The sequence below is a fragment of the Apostichopus japonicus genome, chromosome 16 (genome assembly GCF_037975245.1).
Source record: "Apostichopus japonicus isolate 1M-3 chromosome 16, ASM3797524v1, whole genome shotgun sequence".
NCBI lineage: Eukaryota > Metazoa > Echinodermata > Holothuroidea > Aspidochirotida > Stichopodidae > Apostichopus > Apostichopus japonicus.
The window spans coordinates 38,730,600-38,753,363 of NC_092576.1; the positions used below are offsets into that span (position 1 = coordinate 38,730,600).

At 35.6% G+C, this 22,764-nt stretch overlaps 1 long non-coding RNA gene across 1 annotated transcript; it reads right to left on the bottom strand.

The window, feature by feature from the left end:
• Positions 1–12,552: 12,552 nt before the first annotated feature.
• On the bottom strand, positions 12,553–20,475 carry LOC139982336 (uncharacterized). Its single transcript, XR_011798141.1, has 3 exons — positions 20,390–20,475; positions 18,105–18,313; positions 12,553–12,631 (listed from the first exon to the last, which is right to left on the bottom strand). It is a non-coding gene; the product is annotated as an uncharacterized lncRNA (long non-coding RNA).
• Between the last annotated feature and the right edge of the window lie 2,289 nt (positions 20,476–22,764).

Below are 22,764 nucleotides of genomic sequence, written 5' to 3' on the forward strand. Positions count from 1 at the left end.
CAATAATGTTTACTTAACCTTTTTGCGTGATCTTAATTTATTAGCTGCTTATTGACACACAGTATACGTGGTAATGTGCGTCGTAAAGAAGGTTGTATTACACGCTAGCTGGATAGCCTGGTAACTTGTTAAAGGTCAACCATACTGTGCATACTGTGATCAAGCCAAGTCATTGATGGCGGGATTAGCTGTTTGATTGACCTTTACAGTTCTGTTTAGTTTCGAAGTCTATATCTACAAATCAAGGTTCATATTTACAGTTTGATATTAATTGCAGCAATATATAACTATGTAAACAAACTAAGGCGAGTTAGACTGATACTATAAGCAGTACAGTGAAACGAAGAGATTAACATGCTCATGTATGTGTGTCCATATAGGTAGCCTACATTGTAAGGTTATGTGTGCTAACAAGTTACAAACACTATAACTTTCAAAAACATTCACTCCAGTTGAACAATCTCAATACTAGATTGTTATGTGATAATGTTACAGATATTACTGCATCTTGCTGTTCGTATATTTGGTGCAGTTTTAATTAAGTTATATTCTTCCTTACAAAACCATCATAACACAGGCATTTGTAGCAACGTTCCAATATATCTTATCATTAATTTTTTTGGAGGGAGGGGACAGGTTGGGGTGAGTTACATGGCGAAGATATCTGAGAAGTGTCCTTCATCTGCATAGATTCTCGTCTACACATGTTTATCTGTAGCCCTATCTACTTCAAGAGAGTAGAGGAAAGATAAGCAGCTTAACTTATCATGTGCCATAATCACAAACTAAGATAATGGGCATGGATGTAATTTGATTTCTAAAAGCAAACGGGGGAGGGGATCCTGGGGCAGGAGGTCTAAGGGCCTGTTTAACTCACTTTTGCGAACTTGTGTTATTTTATAAAGACGCTAGAAGTAATATGATGCAATATTTATAGCTTAATTTCAAGTACTACTTGTGTATTTGAAAATGTACTTATTCTATCTGCAAACAAAAGTGTTGTCAGATTCAATCATCGACATTAAAAGTAACAAATGGTCAATCGTATCGTCAATGAAGGACTGGACGGCGCCCATTGATACTCTCATAGATGGTAAACCGTCTAGGAGGGTTTCTCTCAAAATTCAAACACAGGCAAACTGGATAACCTTAACTGACATACGCCTATATGGTACTGTCACATTGGTACTAGTAGTATCATGCTAGTACCATAGTGCGTTAAAGATTTAAATAGGAATCGTCATACTGGGTCGATCATTTTTATAGCCTGTGTAGTAACATCATAAATAAGTCAAAACATATCGCAGAGTTGCCAAAATTGCTGTGGCATAACCAACCAAATTACCGGCAGAATCGGATAAAAAGCAAACTCTGTCTGGGAAAAAGTAGGGTGGGGCAAGTGCTCCTCTTTCACCATGTAATCCCGCCACCGATCGTGAGTATGGTATATTTGCAATTATATCAAGATTAAAACCGAAATTAATTACATATCAAATTTTTAGCCATGGTTAGTGGTATTACTCAGCATTGATATGAACGTATTATGTAGCTGAACTATTACATGTTTTATTATGTCTAAATTATTGTATATGTTACCTATGTTACTAGCCGAACCAAAAATACATATCTATTAGTAGCTACTGTTTTTGTGCGTGTGTGACTGTGTGGAATGCGAGTTGACCGGGGTAAAGAGCCCCATGGTATCAAGTTTGAAATTTGAAATGGAATTTGATTTGATTTTAGTCTAAGAATTAAAACAACAATCCAGTGACCTTAATTGACATAGTTTTTACAGTATGTGTTAGATCGTAAAATAAAGATACCAGCTGAAATACTTCTAGGTAAATTTTGAGTAGCTTTGGATGTAATATCAAACGTAGAAAAACACCTAACAAACGTCTTGCCTATTACAAAAAAAAAAAAACATTTATTTTTTCTTTAGATATGAATAATGGCAATTTCATATTCGATGACATATTTTGGAAGTAATAAAGAAAATGTAAGAAAAAAAAATATGAGCAATTGTCAATATTATATCATTAAAGCAAAGGGCACTTTTAAAGTAATTTACAACATAATCTTAACCATTTCCCCAATTATATCACATGCAGCTTATCAATATTACATATCATGTATTTGTAACAATATCATATATACCATCGCAACTGAAAGCCGGGCCGAATCCTAGACGTTATCCTCTCAAATTCACTCTAAAAGGGGCCGGATCAGCCAGAGTTTCCAACGAAAACTCACATTACTATCAGTATCATTTGAATTACTTTATCAAACTTTGCACCCCTGAGAACGATGTTTCTGGTAAACTAGCAAACACAGCATAGCTGAGCTTCTTGTTCTGTTCACAGATAGATAAACGGCAGCTTTTGTACACATAACCTTTGTATTATTTAAATTGTTATGATAAGTAAAACTCATCAAAATTGACATTTGAAGGAAAAGCTAAAGACTAGTTATCCAGAAAAATATCACTGCTATCACCAATCTCTTTTAGATGTCTTCTAAACATTTACATATCTATACGAAGGAAGAATAATGATATTCAACCTTGCATGTAGAAAATGATCTGATTCCAATAGACAACATTAGGCATGAAGTAGTATTGGTTTTGGGGGTAAAACTGTTCTAAATCTCCCAGAGTTTGCAACATTGTGACATCTTCACATGTACACTGATATGTTATTTTTATAATATATACGTCTACTATGAGGAAGAATTGTTTGCTGAAGAATCCGTCAAAACTCTGCTTTCTCTTCACGTGCATATTTACTACCCACATAAACAGTAGTTGGTTCATTTAGATTCATGGACACATATCCCTACGGTCAGATAAATAAATTAGAGGACACCAGCATCAGCTAAATGCTGTGGAATGTCTGTCACATAGTCAACTGAGAAATTGGTCATCTCAAATATATGCAACCCAGTTTAACCAATATTACATTACAATAAAGCCACCATGTTATATGAGTTTTGAGTCTTTTCCAGTTAACATAGCTGTCTCATCTGCTGTATCTATGAGTTAGCCATAATTTTCCAGAATTTGAAAGGTTTACACCTTTAAAGGTTGGAAAACAAACATTTTTAAGAAAGAAACAATTCCTTCACTTCGCGCATGCGTTGAAGTTCATGCATAATTCCGTTAAACAGGTGGAATTATACGCAAAAGCGTGTAAAAATACAGAATTTTTGTTCCCTTGTTTCAATGTTGTTGTTCATGTTGACGTTAGCGTATATACTTTATTTAAGTAAGAAACGTAAAAGTGCTTCCTAAACGAATCTATTTATGATTCTTCAAAACGATATCAAATTGTGAACAAAATTAACGATTTCTCACTGCCTAAATACGTTGCAGAAGCAATTTACTAAGTAGGATTTTAAAACTAAAAGGATTTTTCTCTTCATAATCAAGGTAGGCATGCATGTTTACCTAAAATGTTTATGAGATTTTACATTAAAGTCATATTTTTATAAGGCCAATACATTTGAAAAGTTACAAACTTTGTTGCTAATATATGGTTAGTTAAATATTTCTAGAGATTATAACACAATAAGTGTTATTGTATAATGTTTTAATCAATAACAAGCAAGTAACCCAGCCCATGCGTTTCGAATAGCATACCTATCTACACAATAAGGATTTTGAATACATTTGTATTACCGTACAATGACTGTAACAAAGGATAAATTCATGGTGTACATTTCTAGTTTTCTTCTGGAAGAAAGGCAAAACTTCAGAAATAAGAATGGCAACGATAATGAAACTAATAAAAACAGGTAAGAATTAAAAAGGAACATATGACGGTTTATCACTATAATATATATGGATTGTTCTATAGCTGAGGAATAACCATGATATTTTTTTTAATATGAATCAAATAAATGTTCTAACATTTTATTTACAAGAAAAGTTTCTTTGATTCTCATTCAGGTGTTAATAACTGTACCACATAGAAAGTAATGCAAGTATTACATGATATCATCTCTGATGCGGAATGTTATACACTGATGTTTGAATGTTCTGTTGACAATAATATCATCATGACGTCAACCTTCTTTTGTTTATCCAGTTTTATCAATTCTAAATTATCACTCATCCAAAATAAATATAATGCAATAATTTAACAGCATGAATCATAATTAATGGTTTGTCAGCTAGACTAGCAGTCCAGTCGCTCTGATGTTTAAGTTTCGTCAAATCAAAATATGGACGTAGTTTAACAACGCCAACTGGGCTGGCAGCGTTTGGTTTTAAATGATTTTTTAAATGCGTGTGTTCCAACAAATGAACAATTGACAAAATGGAAGATATTTAGACAAGAATTTACGACAGACAAAACAGTAAAAGTATAAGTAGTATGATGCATCCAGTATTAGACTGTATGAAGTATGACGAGTCCCGATATATAAAGAGCCTTGAAAGAAATAACGATGAACTAATACGAGAACATTTAAAACATAGTTACAATAATAAAAAAGAAAGAAAGTGAATTAAAAGGAAAACATGCGTTACACATTAAGCTTCAACGGACAATGAGTTCATTTCTTAGTATAATGCAAATCTATGGTCGAGTCAAATAGGTGTATAGGTAATATGTTTATTCAAATAATGAAGTAAAAGTTAACGTACTTGTATGAACAGGAGCAAATTGACCCGTTGCAAAATCTTCTTCACTTTCACAAGTGGAGGCAGAAGTGTGTCTGGCCCCTCGCATTCATTGAGGGAATCACTGCACTCAGTTACACAATCTTTCAAACTTATATTAGCAGAAAGGTGTATCAAACATAAATTTTGTTTTTCATAATGCTTTAATCTTCAATTTTATGTTTTTTCTTATGTATTTATAATTTTCATGAACATTCCAAATTTGAGTCACTACATAATCTACAAATGTCTTTTCTTGGTGAATACACTAGTGATTTTCTGTCCACCACTTTTGATAGTTGCAGCATTGGAAATTTGGCAGCTGACTATTAATATCTTATGACTATGGATCTGAAAGCACGTGACAAATAGTAGCTTCTGCTTTTTACACAAGTTTAAAGTACATGAGAATGTTGCATTTTTCTTTTTTACAATGAACATTGATATGACATTCAACGATGTTGAGGATCGATTATATTAAATAACTGCTCTTGTCTAATACTTTGGGTTGTCGAGACTTGTTTTAAGACCCTTTTATATACCTAATTTATAATCTAAATATGACTCTGCTCAATTTGAACTCTAAGTCTGTTTTTCAGGGGAGGACCCCACACCCTGCATGTGAAACAAATTAGCGATCATAGGAACACTATACCCTTCCTTCTAATCACGCCCTTGCATAGACGTTCTTGTCCCTTCCTATCACAGCCGAGGAATACTTAGTAAAGAATGGGGTGAGCAGTGGGTCCATGCATACTCCTCTTCCGTCATTCGAGGGAAAATGGTTCAGTTGTGGGCATGTTTATATTCAGTCTGGGAAAATTACACCTGTCTCACGTGTTAGTTACACAACCTTACAACCTCACACAAAAATTCGAGATTAGGTATTAGCAAGACCATGTGCTTAGACCTTATTATATACCTAATTAATGTTCCAATGATTAGGTATTAATGCCTATATTGGTTGCTTTTCAGGAACAAGGACCTCAAAACTTCATACACGAGAAACATTTTATCCCCACCTTTGATATCTTATGCACGCCACTGCAGCTTTCTGTAATGAAGTAATGTGGTGGAAAACTGAACATATTTGTTGGTGACACCTGAGTTATTATTAACATCAATGTCCTCTGAACTTGACAACGTATCGTCATCTTCTTATTCTGTTTCAAGATTTTGGTTTCCTCTCGAGACTCTCCAGGTTTGCTGCCATGGTTTATTTCTGTATAGAATAAATTATGATCAACTAGTACATGGTGATAACTGACATATCTAAACACACTTATACCATTTATTGTACATAAAATAGACACCAGCCTTTCCAAGTTAATATACAAAATAGATTGACATTTTACAATTATATCAGCTATGTGTATTTGCTTTCCGAGTTGTTTATTACCAGTAAATGAATTAATATTTATTCTACGTCTTCTAAAATTGGCAGCTACATTGTAAATGGAACTTAGATCCACAGTAGCTTTGACAATGTAAACATATTCAAATCAATCTCTTGACAAGCATTAATGAGTTTCAGATTGAAACTGTCACGAGGGAGGCGATTGATACATTACTGTTTTGTCCTCCGTGGAGTGGTCTAATGAGAGGGGTGTCCAATTATCATTTGGGTATCAATTTCGTGATTTAATTGATGTACAATATTTTACACATTGTAAGTTAGTCTGGTCTATGTTAGCCTCGTTGATAAGGAAGCTTTATAAAAACCTATAATCGATTAAAAAGTTTGTACGTTGTATACATAACATGCCGTACATTTTAGGGCATTCTTTCAAAAAATAAAATAAATTGAAACGGCTACAAAATTGCAGAAATAGACCAAAACAACCGTTTTTTCTTTCCTGCTGTCATTTGGCATTGCTATTTGTTTTACAACTGAAAATTCTTCATAATTGTAAATGGCTTTGCCGTTACATCTTGAATTTTCATTGGAGCAGCAAGTTGATAACTTGATATGATCTATACTTATAAATTATACTTAAATAAAATGGCATCCGCAACTACAGTAATGTGTCTAGACTAAACAGTAAAGGAATCAATATATTAATTTAATTGATTGATCTAAAGCGTCATCGCATGTTTATCATTGTTTCAAATAATAGTAATGATCCACTGAGATGTCATTAACAACATTCGGAGACACCATTTCAAATTTGCATTAGCATTAGTTCATGCTGTTTTAATTACAAATTCATATTTTGAACCTTGATATTTGCTTAGATATACAACAGTTTCACACGAGTGACATTGTAATTATTTAGGTGCAATGCTGTGGATGTAACGATACGTTCTATGTTTGGATGACAGAAAACCTTTCTTTTTTATGTTTGTTTGTTATGTTCTGAACTTGCTCGCTATTTAACAGTATTTTCTTACCTATAGCGACGACGGAAGTTTTCCACCTAAAGAAAGAAAAACAATGTAAAAATTAGATAAAACATTAAACTGCCGCCGCCGTCACTCCTCCCTACCAGCAGAAATTATATTTATCCCAAGACCGCTCTAAACGATGAATGCAATGCCTCTGTTTAACTGCGACTCTTTCTCTCACAACACAACTAATATATACATATTATGAATAGCATCCATTTTTAATCGACTTCCTATCACCATAATTAGACTTTAACTAATATAAGGTAGTTTGTAATCAGACCAAAATTAGTCATAAAACCTCTCGAACTAAACCGTCTCATTTATGTAAGCAGCATACTATAGTCCGCTGTAACATATAGCCACATTTTGATACCAAGATAAGAACCTCAAACAATTAAATAAAACTAATTATTTCACTGGTCCGCTGCTCATTTCACCTACCATTCTTCCACCAACATTCTGATATATTTATAGACCTGATAACCCTAGACTTAATAATGTTTACAATCAACAATAATGATATACCCACATTCAGATTTTACTATTCACATACCACCCTATCCATCCTACAATGTGCATAAAAAAACCTTCAAAAAAATGAATTGAAACATAACTTAAGTGTCGATATCTCATAGTTGTACAAAAGAGGGACATTTTAGAGCTGATACTGTTTCAGTTGTTCATATTTAAGATATTTAGCTTGAAAGTCTGATACGAAATATTTGAATCACACTACTAAGGCAAAATGAATGATCAGTTCAGTTCCTCGGTACAGTTTTTCATTTCAACGTTTAAATTCCATCGTGTGTGCATTATAATTCTTTGATATTAAATAAATTTGATTACTTTCTGACAACAATAAATAAATAAATAATCAAGATTGTAATGGATTGCCCAAAATACAAAAACAAAGGAGGCAGAGGAAAACCACTTCCAGCTGTTATTTGCCTCTTAAATAAAATTACACACATCCACCTAAAAGTATCTGCAAAGTTCATTTGCCTGCTTAAAACAAGTAACCAAAACGTAAATTAAAAATAGAAAACTGTGAATTATTAAGTTTTTTATACTTTTGTTCTTACTTTCATTTATTGATAAGGAGTATTTGATGATATGATACCGTAAAGACGTCGTGTTAATCCGCCAGATCTTGCTGAACATGTACCAACGCCTACGTGTAAAATTGTTAATGTTAGAAGTATACATGTTTACTAAGGAACATGTGCTATGGCTTTAATTGATTTAATGTGTGGCTATTAAACCTGGAATTACACATGTATCTCATTGTACACATGTTTATGTATGTATCATACTGACCGCTTTACTAAATGAAGTATAATATTCACTATTAGCATAACATTACCTCTTGACGATATTCTGCTTCTGTCAATTCATCTCCAATGGATTTCGTCTGTAAATAAGGTAATATGAATGAAGATGAGAACAAATACAAGAAACTTTTAATTATTTTCCCAGTAAAATGATAGTGTTGTCCAGTAGGAATAATATAGATATTGATAGCGAAATAAGTAACTGTATAAGTTTGCGAAAAATGAAATATATCGTTAGCTATACTATAGCAAGTAGGAAACGTTTCTTGTCCTCCTCTTGCTCCTCCTCCTCCTCACCAACACCACCACCATCAATACTTTTACATGAAATCCATCACCACCATCACATATCACATACCATCATCATCGTCATCGTCATCGTCATCGTCATCGTCATCGCCATCGCCATCACCATCACCACCACCACCACCACCACCACCACCACCACCACCACCACCACCACCACCACCACCACCACCACCACCACCACCATCACCATCATCATCATAACCATCACCATCACCACCACCATCATCATCATCATCATCATCATCATCATCATCATCATCATCATCACCACCATCATCATCGACCTCCACTATTATCACGACCGCCACGAACATCACAACCACTGTAACGATAACTACACAATCACTATCACCATGATCACCACAGAAACGGCCACCGCCACCGCCAGCGTCATCGTAATAATCACCGTTACCGTCACCGTCACCGTATTCGTCATCGTCATTGCAATATCCATCGCCACCACCATCACCAACATCACCGCCATCACCACCATCACCATCATCATCATCATCATCATCATCATCATCATCATCATCATCATCATCATCATCATCATCATCATCATCATCATCATCATCATCATCATCATCATCATCATCATCATCATCATCATCATCATCATCATCACCACCATCTTCATCATCAATATCACCACCATCATCATTACCATCACTCCCACTATCACATTCATCACCATTAGCACCATCATCATAACCATCATCACTATCACTGTCACATTCATCATCATCAACACCACATCATCATAACCATCTACACCATCACGGCCACTGCCACCAGCACCACCACCGTCACTGTCACTTCATAATCACTATCATAAGCATCATCACCACCATCCTCACCATCATCATCATCATCATCATCATCATCATCGCCATCATCACCATCATAACTGACACTATCAGTGTGATCATTTTGATCATCAACATCATAACAGTCATCACTGGCAACATCATCATCACAAACATCATCACCAACATCATCACAACCATCATCATCATCATCACCACCACCATCATCATCACCAACATTATCACCGCCATCATCACCATCACCACTATAAATTTCATTACCACCATCATCATCACCGGCATCACCATATGATCCAATCATCATCACGATAACCAGTATGATATTAACACCATCACCAACATTAACATCGTCATCATCATCATCATAACCTCCATTCTATACATCTATGTGACCATTGTCATCAGCATCATCAAAATCTTCATCAACATGATCTTCATCACAATCATCACCATCATTATCACCATCACCATCACCATCACCCTCATCATCATCATCATCATCATCATCAATATCATCATCACCACCATCACAACCATCATAACCACCGTCGCTGCCGCCACCGTCACCTTCACCGTCACCATCGCCATCGTCATCATCATCATCATCATCACCAGCTTCACCATATGTTCCAACCATCATCATCATGTTTAGCATCATGAATTTTAACATCATCACCATCACCAACACCATCATCGTCATCATCACCATCATAACCTCCATTCTCTTCATCTATGTGACCATCATTATCATCACCATCTCCATTATCGTCATCACAATCATCACCATCATTATCATTATCATCATTACCATCATAATCATCACGACCGTCACCATCATCACCATCACCAACATCATAATCGTCAGATACAACCACATATTTTATCGCCCTTTCAAAAGCTTTGTAAAGCGGTACTGTTTATCTATGACCACATGTTCGTATACATCATAATCCCTTGTACCTGTCACAGATCACATAACACACTGTGAAGTTAATTAACATGTTTTATGATGTATTAGCTTGATGTTACTTCTGCGCCACTGAAATGTCAGAGCACAAACAAATCTGAGATGTTTTCGCCATTTTATAGTTTAGAGGTTGCAAACAAGTATTCTTGTCTAAATGTTCCTTTGGAATGAACAGCATTCTTCCAAACTAAACTTCCATTCGGTGGGTTTCTTTTAGTGAGTTGAACCATCAAGGTTTCTTATTAAAATAAACAATGAGATACAATTACCGGGAAGAGTATAGAACGTCCAGATGCCTGCATCCAACGACCAGACTGGAGATTTAATATGTAGTACCCTTCGCTTCGTCCATAAGGCGCCCAGAAAACTAAAATATAAATGAAGTTAAAACAAGTCAGAGTAGGTAATCAGTATCAACAAACATGAACATACAAGATAGAACGGCAGTCAGTGTTATAATCTATGTTTTGATCAGGTCAAACTTCAACAGATTTAGGTACTGTCGCATACACAGTAAACAGTTGTATTCTGTTTATTGTTAATGCCAAATGCAACACTTTAAACTGAGTAATTCATACAGTATGCTTTATCAGACCGTTCAGTGAAACTAATTTGATAGTTTCCTTTGATTGTTTGATTGTTTCCATTAAATTTCGTCTGAACACAAGACCGGTTACTTGAAGATGGAGGAAACGTGCAAGAAGAAAGACCAAGGGGAGCAATCAGTTTGTCTCAGTGTTTTACTCCAAAGCTAAATGTGTGATACCGACATATTTATATCACATTTAACTATATCTATTAACTGTCCGGTTGCGTCCCAACACTAAAATATGTTAAAGGTAGAATGGTCAAGTTGCCATCATTTGAGAATTGAAAAGACTGTTAAAACATATTCACAAATATTCAGCATCTGTCCTCTAACATGAATTGGATATATGTTTATATCATACAGTTACTGGAATTTATATAGCACACATCTTTAAACGTATGTTTTCCAGTATTTTGAGTTGAAGGTTTGAGTTCCTGTCTATTACAATTCTTTCTCAGATATCTAAAGTTATTACAACTAAAATGTCGTGCTTATTTTAACTTCAGGTTTCAGATTTTTCTCTGACATTTCTGGCATTGCTCATTAACATTACAGATGACAAAAACAAAGTTAACAACTGAAAGGCAATCATATAACCTGAGCATTTGTCCTCAAAGCGTAAAGGTTGCATACAATACATGATCCTTTAGAGACACATATCGGTAAATTGATCAGCACTATGATATGGAAAATCCTAATAAAAACATAAGCAAGCTACATTTTACTTGATTTATGTTTGTTTACCTTTGTTTACTACCAGTGGTACCGCTGTTTTTATTTTAACGTCTCCATAACACACCGCAGGTGTTCCTATTGCATTTAGTCTAGAACGTCTTCAGTTGTAACTTTGGAAGTTTTTGTATCAGATTCAGGGCACCAGCTACGTTCATGTTGGATGTCATTGTATTAAACATATGTAGCCTGGGTGATATATTATTCATCACTCTCACCAACAAACTACTCTCAGACCCCCCTCCCCACTCCCGTATCCTGTTTAAACTTTCCACAGCGATTTAAATAGGCATTCACAACACGTCATTATCTTATCTTATTTCAGAGAAAGGGAGAGATCACTCTCGTTAATGTTAACATATTCAAGCTTCCCTCACTGTTATACCATGCAGTAGTTATTTGTTTGTACTGTGCAGGGTCTAGGCTTAATTTCAGTTTGTAATCTTTTGAGCTTTTTTTCTCTGAGCGAAGGTAAATGTACGAAACGCTCAGTATATTACAGTAAACTTAAATGATTTATTTAAATTGTTCCAAAGCTCTTTCTCAGCTATGTCACTTATTTGTTAAATATCTTTCTTCATCAGTCTTAATTTAAGATATTGACTTATTTTGGTCGGAAATAACATGATCTAAACTGTATCTTAAATGTTCTTGAATTACGAGAAGAAAAGGAAACAACAATATGAACCGAAGAAGGCAAGATATAGTCATCAATCAATAACTAATAAATCAATAATTATCGTTACTGTACCTTTAACGTTCTTTGATATCAAGTTGAAAATATCATGCATCGATGTACAAGGCGGCAGCAGACAGTGCTGAAACCTGATGATGAAAGAAAAATAAAATTTGACTAACAAAGAGACAAAATCAGAGACTCCATAATGACTAGACGCTCGATTCAAATAAACTGTAGCATGATCATATAATAAGAGATACAATTGTTAATCTCCATTCTCTAATACACTATGTACCAGCAGCACGGTGTCTTAGCTTCATGTTCAATTTATGTAATAGACGACGAGCGCATCATCGTCATCGTCATCGTCATCGTCATCGTCATCACCACCATCACCACCATCACCACCATCACCACCATCACCACCATCACCACCATCACCACCATCACCACCATCACCACCATCACCACCATCACCACCACCACCACCACCATCACCATCACCATCACCATCACCATCACCATCACCATCACCATCACCATCATCATCATCATCATCATCATCATCATCATCATCATCATCACCATCACTACAACCATCATCATTACCAACATCATCATTATCACCAACATCATCAGTATTATCATTACCGTCATCATCACCACCATCGCCATCCCAATCATCATCATCACAAACGCCACCGCCACCGTCACCAACATCATCACCAGCATCATCACCATCACCACCATCATCATCATCATCACCATCACTACAACCATCATCATCACCAACATCATCATTATCACCAACATCATCATTATCACCATCGATATCACCATCATCACCAACATCATCATTATTATCATTACCGTCATCATCACCACCATCGCCATCCCAATCATCATCATCACCAACGCCGCCGCCACCGTCACCATCATCATCACCATCGTCTTCACCATCATCATTTTTAGAGTAAGATTGGACTTGTAGTATTTCCCCATACTTCACGACAATAGTTTAGGTATCGAAGGAAAATTGCACAGTAAAACATATGAAGTGCATCACTATTTAAATGTACAGTATAAATATTTTGGGCCCAATTGACGCTTGAGGCACACCCCTACTATATTATGAAAACACTGACTTAAAAATGCTGATTTGGGCATAACATCATCACTATCACCATCACCACCATCATCACCATCTCCATCACCATCATCACCACCATATGATTCCACGATCATCACCATGATTATCACCATCACAACCAACATCGCAACCACCATCACAACCACCACCATCACAACCACCACCGCCAATATCACTATCAACACCATCATCACCACTATCATCAACAACAATGATATCATCAACACCATCACAATCAAAACGAACACAAAGTTCTACCATAACCACCATCACCATCAACATTAACATCACCATCATCATCATCATCATCATCATCATCATCATCATCATCATCATCATCATCATCATCATCATCATCATCATCCTCACCATCATCATCATCATCATCATCATCATCATCATCATCATCATCATCATCATCATCATCATCATCATCATCATCATCATCATCATCATCATCATCATCATCATCATCATCATCATCATCATCATCATCATCATCATCATCATCATCATCATCATTATCTTCTTCACAATCATCACCATCATTATCATCATCACCATCATCAGCACGACCATCGTCATCAGTACCATCTTCATAACCATCACCACCATTACCACCATCATCACCATCCTCACCATCAACATTATCACCATATGGTTCCACGATCATCATCATGATCATCACCGTTACAACCACAATCACCACCACCACCATTACTACCATCAATATCACCATCAACACCATCACCAACACCATCACAATCATCAACACCATATTGATCACCATCATCACCATCACTACCAAAACAACTACCACCACCACATCACCATCAACATTAACATCATAACCATCATTACCATCATCATAACCATCCTCAACATCAATATCCTCACCATCATCATTATCACAATCATCACCATCACCATTATCAACATCAACACTATCGCCATTCACCATCATCGCCACTCACCATCATGGCCACAATCAATATCACTATCGAAGCAATAATCAATGACATCACAACACTTACATTATCATCACCATCATCATCATCATCATCATCATCATCATCACCAACACCATCACAATCAACACCATGATCACCAAAATCACCATCAACACCAATGCCATTTACCACCATCGCCATCACCATCATCGCCATTACCACCATCACTATCACCATCACCACCACCATCATCACCATCAACATTATCACCATATGGTTCCACGATCATCATCATGATCATCACCATCACAACTACCACCACCACTATCACCATTACCACCATCAATATCACCATCAACACCATCACCAACACCATCACAATCATCAACATCATGTTGATCACCATCATCACCATCACCACCAAAACAACTACCACCACGACGTCACTATCATCATTAACATTAACATCACCACCATCATTACCATCGTCATCATCATAACCATCCTCACCATCAATATTATCACCATCATCATTATCACAATCATCACCATCACCATTATCACCATCAACACTATCGCCATTCACCATCATCGCCACAATCAATATCACTATCAACACCATCACACTTATCAACACCATATTGATCACTATCGTCACCATCACCACCATCACCACCAACACCACTACAACAACCGCCATCAACATTAACATCATCACCATAATCATCATAATAACCCTCCTCACCGTCATCGTCATCACCACTATCATCGCCTTAAACCATCATTGCCATTACAACCATCACAATCATCATCACCACCACCATCATTATCACCATCGCTCTTGTGAGCATGTGTGTGCCCACCATAACCATAACAAAAACGTTTACCATCATGATCACCAGCACCACCATCGTCGTCATCATCATCACCACCATATGATTTCAAAATCATTATTTTATGCGTAATGATCCAAATCATTGTCATCATCACCATTATCCGGTCCATTGCCCTCATCATTATGACCATCCCCATCATCACCATATGATTCCACGATCATCATGATTATTAACATCACCACCAACATCAACATCACCACCGTCACCATCATCACCTTCATTATAACCATCATCACCTTCATCATCACCATGACCACCATTACCATCATCACCGTCGCTGTTCTGGTCATTTGTGTGACCACCATAATCATTATCACCATTTTACTAGCACTATCGCCAGCAAACACATCACCATATGATTCCAAGATCATCACGATTATTAACATCACCATCACCACCAACATCACCATCATCATGACCTCATCACCATTATCATTACCATCATTACCATCACCATATGCATCATGATCATTAACATCATCACCTTTATCGTCATCGTTTGGATCATCAATACCATCATCAGCATCAGCAACACAATATGATCCCACAATCTTCACCATGGTAAGCATCATGATTATAAAGATAATCATCACCACCAACTCCATCATCGTCATCACTATCATCATCCCCTCCATCGTCATCACCATCATGATCATCACCACTGTCAAACTTATGAGACCATCATCACCACTTTTATCCTATCATATTTCCATCTTTACCACAATATTCATTACAATCACCGTTCCCATTATCACCACCACTGTGTCCCTATTGGTTTCTTTTTTTCTTGATCTATTCCTTCCATTGCTCTATCTTTTCTATCTTTTTTATCCATGACCTTCGAAAATGGAAAAGAAAAGAAAAACTTTAAACATATTCTACTTCAAAAAAACTGAACATACCACGAAGGCCTACTAACGATTTTAAAACCACACAGTGTCTAGACGTATCCATGGCAACCTTGTGGTACTTGTTTGTCAGTAAATTCCAGGTGTTTTATTAAGGACGCGCGCGTCTCTGATATTGAATACAACTTCTTTCATTGTATTGTTCAGGTATTTGATTGACAGGTGTTGAACAAAAGAAAAATGTTAAACTATTGAAAGTGTCAGTACAGTCAGTGTACATCTTTAGCAAGAAAAAAATTATGAAATAAGTTCGATAGACTTTTAGGATAAATAAACCGTGTACTGTCTGAGTAGAAAAGAGAAGAAATGGTTAACGTACAGATGTATGATATAAATGTGTACAGTGTAGGGTATATATGACAAGGCTAATTTTTTCAAATGGAAATTTGGTAAAAACACAATGTACAGAAATAGAGATTAAGGAAGGGTCATAGGCCTTGTAGGTTTGGGAGGGGGAGGGTGTGTGTCAGTGTGTGTGTGTGGCGGGGATGGGGGGTGGTGAGCAGAATACTGCACTGTTAGAAAGCATCTACAGTAAAATCTTCTGAAATATCAAGCTAAAAACAGATGTACTGTGTTTGTTTACTATTATTATATTCTGCAAACATTATGAATAGAAAGGCAAAATATATATGTGATTTTGAGTCTTATTTACATATAGACTGTTTGATTGGTCTCTACTGTGTGGGGATTGGCTGTAATGATATGGGGGTTCATACTATGCATACATCAAGATATTTTTGTTGCATGGGGCAGGTGGGGTGGGAGGGGGTTGGGAGCAAATTGTTGGAGTGGAGGAGGTGAAGACAGGTTGTTAATCAGAAGAGAGGAACGATAATAGTATAACAGAAGACCTTGCTGAGTATGTGTAGGTTTGGGATTGTGGGGTGAAGTGAGGGGAATGCGTTGCAATGAATGGTGTTATTAACAAGATATCCCAAGTATTATAAACATAATAAATGGGGTAAGTCGTCCGGCATAATTGTTGGGGTGGATTAGGGAAAACTTATGGTAATATAGTTGAAAGGGGTGCCATACGAATGGATGAAGAAAATTACAACCTGTTAATTTATATCACTGTTTGTTTTTTACTTAAATATCAATGTGCATTAATGACCAGTTAAGTCACATATTAATTAAGAAGTGAACGAGTCCTGATAAAACATTTAGTTTTTTTCTTTCCTTTTTATCTTATTAATTCTTTTGGTTAATCTACAAGATCGAAGTTTGTGTATATTTATCAAGGGTTGCTTTTGGCAACAATGTTATTTTTTTTTTACTTCTGCAGTTATGATGCCTCATATCTTGATCTAATTAATTCCTACTTGTTTATTATCATTATTATTTAACTGAGATTCATTATTTCTAAGTGTAAGCTAGGGCCTCATATCTCTTTATTTAAACAAATTTCATTCTTCTGAAGAATTTATAAGTCAATTCTATGTGTTTCTGTCTCATTTTGTCTCTATTTTACTCTCCCATTAATCAGATTCATTACCTGATGACTGTTCATTTATTGTTAGTTTATTTCTTTATCCAATTTCTTTTTGATTCGTATTGTTTTACTTCGACATTTATCTAAAGCGATTAAAAAACAACCTTCAATAAGTATTAAATATAACTATATTAATAATTCATATCTTGTTAACATAAAATATTCATTAGTTAATTTATTAATTAATAATATTATATACATAATTATTATTTATACTTACTGCAGTTCCTTGAATCTTTGAGAGTGTTGTACATAGTTTAATATTCCATTAACTTCATGTTTATTCATTTCTCTCCCTTTCTCTGTCTGTATGCCCATATTCTCTATTGATGTTATGATTGGTAGAGAGAGACCAGAGGAGAGGATAATGTTCCCATCTTCATCAATCTTACTAAAGCACAAGTTTAGATTCACACAGTATATGGGAATCTGAAGAAAGAAAATAATAAATATAATTAATATCATCATGTTTGTTTACAGGATAAATACTCGAAAATAATAACATTATAATCAACTTAGGAATATTAACCTCATTATTGTTTGAAATTTATATAAATCAAATGATATTTTGTTTATTTTCATCATATAATAATCCATAAGCCCTTGCGGGTTTCTCCTAAATTTGTGGTCGCTTAAGCGTCGTAAAAATAACTGCTGATTATTATTATCATAGTTTGTTGTTGGTTTTTTTTAGTATTAAATAATTAGTGGTTTGAATTTGTTAAAAAATGGTAATTTTATTTATAAAGTTTGTTAAATCTTTGTTTCATTTTATTTTTATTAAGTGATATTTGGTCGGGGTATTAGGAGGTTGCATTGGTACGGGGGAGGGCGTGGATTTGGTTTACCCTCGTGAATGTTTTGTTATTGTCAAAACGTGTGCAAGGGGTGAGTGATAAATTGACCGATGGTTGTCATACTGGGTAAAGATGGGTGTGGTAGGGGTTAGGAGTGGTATTCTAGGGTTGGGGAGCATGTAGACTGCTTACATATATTAAATGTAACTTTTGTTTTAGGGGGATGTGGAAATCTGAAGAAAGGAACATAAGAAATATGATCAATATAATATCGCCTTATCAGGGTTTTAAGTTTAACACAGATGACTAAAAGCAGAATTATTTATTTTTCAGCATAGTTTGCATTTGATTTTAGAAGAAATGAAAGAATATCTTAAATTATTTTTAGTTTTTGTTGTTGAAGAATATCATAACAACGTGTTTATTAATGTTGTTTTCTAGGGTTTTTTTTAAATCCATTTGCCTACAAGTCAAGAATTGTAAAGGTGAATAATGGTAGTAGCAGTTGTACTTTATTTGAAAGCTTTAATCGTTCATTATGTTTGAAAATGAGGTATCCTTAATCCTTGGATACAAATAGTTATCATTTACTTTAAGGCTATATGTATATTTACTCCTAAATTTAAACAAAGTTTATCAAATGATATTTATAGTGCAGTGCTATAGAATTTTCGTTTGTTTTGAATAATATACAAAAGTTGACTTGCAAGCGATTTTATGATCAGTTGTTTGTTAAGGGGTTAAGCATATCAAAACAGTTCGTACATATTTGTTGTTGTTTACTGTGTACTTTGAAGACATAAAGTTACTATTAAGGCAGATGAAGTAAATCTTGTCATGACAGCAACTGGTGTGACATATTTTACAGATATTCATATTTATTGTATAAGAGGAGGGTGACATTGTATTTGTCTTTTGTATTGCTTTAAAAACACTTCTTATGATATATTTATTTTCAGTGAAGTTCAAAAATGAGTATTTCTTGAATCTCAGTTCATCATCGTTATCACAGACAGTAGTCGATTCAGGAGTTACCATTTCATGACGAGATTAAAATATGAGGAAGTGTTAGGTTGGTTATTTAAATAGATTTATATAAGGGACTGTATGTATGGTTATTCTTTATTAAATACAAGTTGAGTGACAATTTAATGTCGGCGGTGGAATGGGGTGGGTGTAGCAATGGGTTTTTGGCGTTGTAAATAAATTGCTGATCATATCTTGAAAGTATAATTGTATTGATTTTACAAGTAAGTTGAATCATATTTAATGATTGAGGAAAACCGCTTTGTGTTTAATCTTACCTAATCGTAGCCACGAATTCAGTTAGAGGTGTTAACTGTACCCAATGACTGGAGGGTTGAAGTGGAGTGTTATTTGTTTCTTAAGTTTAGCTAATGGTTATATGGAGGTGAATCGTTTACTTTTGAGATGAAGGTGATTTGTGACATTGACTCATTTCATTGATACAGACAATTAATGGGAGAAACAGGGATAGTAATGAATAGTTGTTTTTATTTTGATATTTGTTGAATGTTTATGGTGAGACTTGGTTGTATTATTTGTTTACAAATACATTTCAATAATGATCAAAGGTAAACGTATTATATGATGTATTCTTCCTCACACTAAGGTGGTCAGGGAAATATTTTGTAATATTATATTCTACAAGTTCCTTACTCACGTGACCCATTGACGGTGTACTTACATTATGACTGGACGCTTTCATCAGGAGATCTATGGCTGTCCTCTGTACTGACACATTGTCTTTGCTACTGATGGCTACACCTTGTGAGCACAACTCGGTAACGTCATCAGCCTATTAAACAATATAAACATTGTATTAGCAATAAAAAATGATAAATTATAAGGTATAGAATGATAATTATTTATACAAATACTATGATATGATCAAGTGCCACTTTACTAGCGCTTACAACTATAACTTATATATATATGATGAATCATATAGTGTGTAATGAAGCACGATTGTTGTAACCGGTATGGGCGCACTGTACAATACATACAGAACGCGTGTAAGGACATAACACCTTAAATCCGATAAGTCAAAACACTATCATGCCTTATGCAGTCGCCTTGTACGGGATGAATAAATTATTGCAAGTATAAACGATTGATATTGAATAGTACGTTACTGTCCATGGTTAGACAGTAGAGAATATAAAAAAGAATAGAAAGGTTATACGTAACTGTTTAAAGAAAAAATAAAATGCAAAATACTCCTTATTTTTTTACCTCCCCCGTTCACAGAACCTGCTCCCCCCCCCTCCTCCCCATGCACACAAACACACGCAAACACAACACATCCAGGCAAATTGAATTCAAACAGAACAAAAGTTCAACCAACCTTCTTCCATTTACCGGATTGGAGATCAAGATGACAGGCATTACTCGGCCACAAAACTGAAAAAAAAACAGAATAAAAATAAAATCAACAAAGTACATTTATTAATATAACCAGAGCTATGTAACTAAGACTCTCAATAAATGGAAACTAAGCTACCTAATTCTTGATATAGATATATAAAACTTATATTTTTTTTCCTGCAGGATTTTCATTTAAGGTCACACAGGCCTACCATCACGACGACATTCGCCGACCATTCCCTCACAGGAATGAGCTAAACTTATCTTACACTTTAACGATTTGGAATTGTTTCAAATGTTCTAAACCAAATATTATGTGTCATCATTTTTACAATAAGGCAGAACAATTAGTAGCAAATATCAAAATGAAAGAAATGATCACGGTAGTTGCTGAATTGCAGTAAATAATTATTAACTATTTTAAACTGTTCAACCTTGGAAGGATTTCTCTGCTTAATTATATATGATCGCCACAACACAGTAGAGTAGTTTAATATCATTGTGGTATAATAAGTGTTTATTACATTACGCAGTCTGTACTGTAACCAGTACGCCTATACATTGTATTGTAACATATTGTAGTGTAAGACCCCGGTCACACGTACATTTTTTTCAGACATAACGATGTTCCGACCATGGTCCGACCATGGTACGGTTTGCGTGTGACCGCTCTCTACTATGGTCCGACGATCGTCCGACCATCGTCCACTAAAGATGGTAATTAGCATCGTTAGCCCCGCATTAACCATGGTCCAACCATCGTTAGCAGGAAGAACCATGCGTGTGACCGCAATTGCGTTGTCCGAATATTCATGTTAGCGTAAACACTGACCTCGGCCAGAAATCCCGATTTCAATCGCTTGACATAGCGACGCGTGCCTAGATACATACGATGTAAACAACACAAACACGCACTGCACTGCATACAGCACACAGTACATACACGCGTACGGTTTCTACCACAAAACAACACAACAGTCAACACCCCGGACAATTCGACAAGACAGATCGCAATGGCGGCCACTACTCGCGGTAAGACCTGGGAGGAACAAGAAGTCCTGACACTAATTGATATATTTTTGGGGGAAGAAGAAACAGAGTTTGGTGAACAACACCTTAGGAATAAGGAGGTATTTAGTAAGTGCCCGGATATGATGGCAAGAGAGGGATACGAACGGATGCATACGGAGATATGGACCAAAGTCAACAATTTAAAGAGCTCGTACAAGCGGCAGACAGAATCAATGAAAGCGCTACGGCAAATTGAGTTTCCATCGCCATCAACTACTACTTACAACTAGAAAACCCGCGAATCATGGTCAAATCCGTGACCCTTGACCAACCCAACGCAACTGCGCATGATAGCTTTGCAAAAGCATAATCAACTCACTGATGCATGTGTCCGCGAATAACGATCGTCCGCACATAGTACAAAGTCAAGTGAGTATGTGTGACCGCTACCGTAGTTAGTTTAATACGGTTACACTATAGTTAAGAAACGATGGTCAGAAGATGCAATTGTATACGTGTGACCGTGGTCTTAGCCATACCTTGTACATTCTTTCTTCTTAATTCTTCTGGGATTTTCTCTGGTCTGATCGATGCAGGTAGTGTGCAGTTAAGAAACCTGTGATATGAAAGTAAATATATGAAATGATCGTGTGTTTCTCTTTAAATACTAACAAACAGCTGACC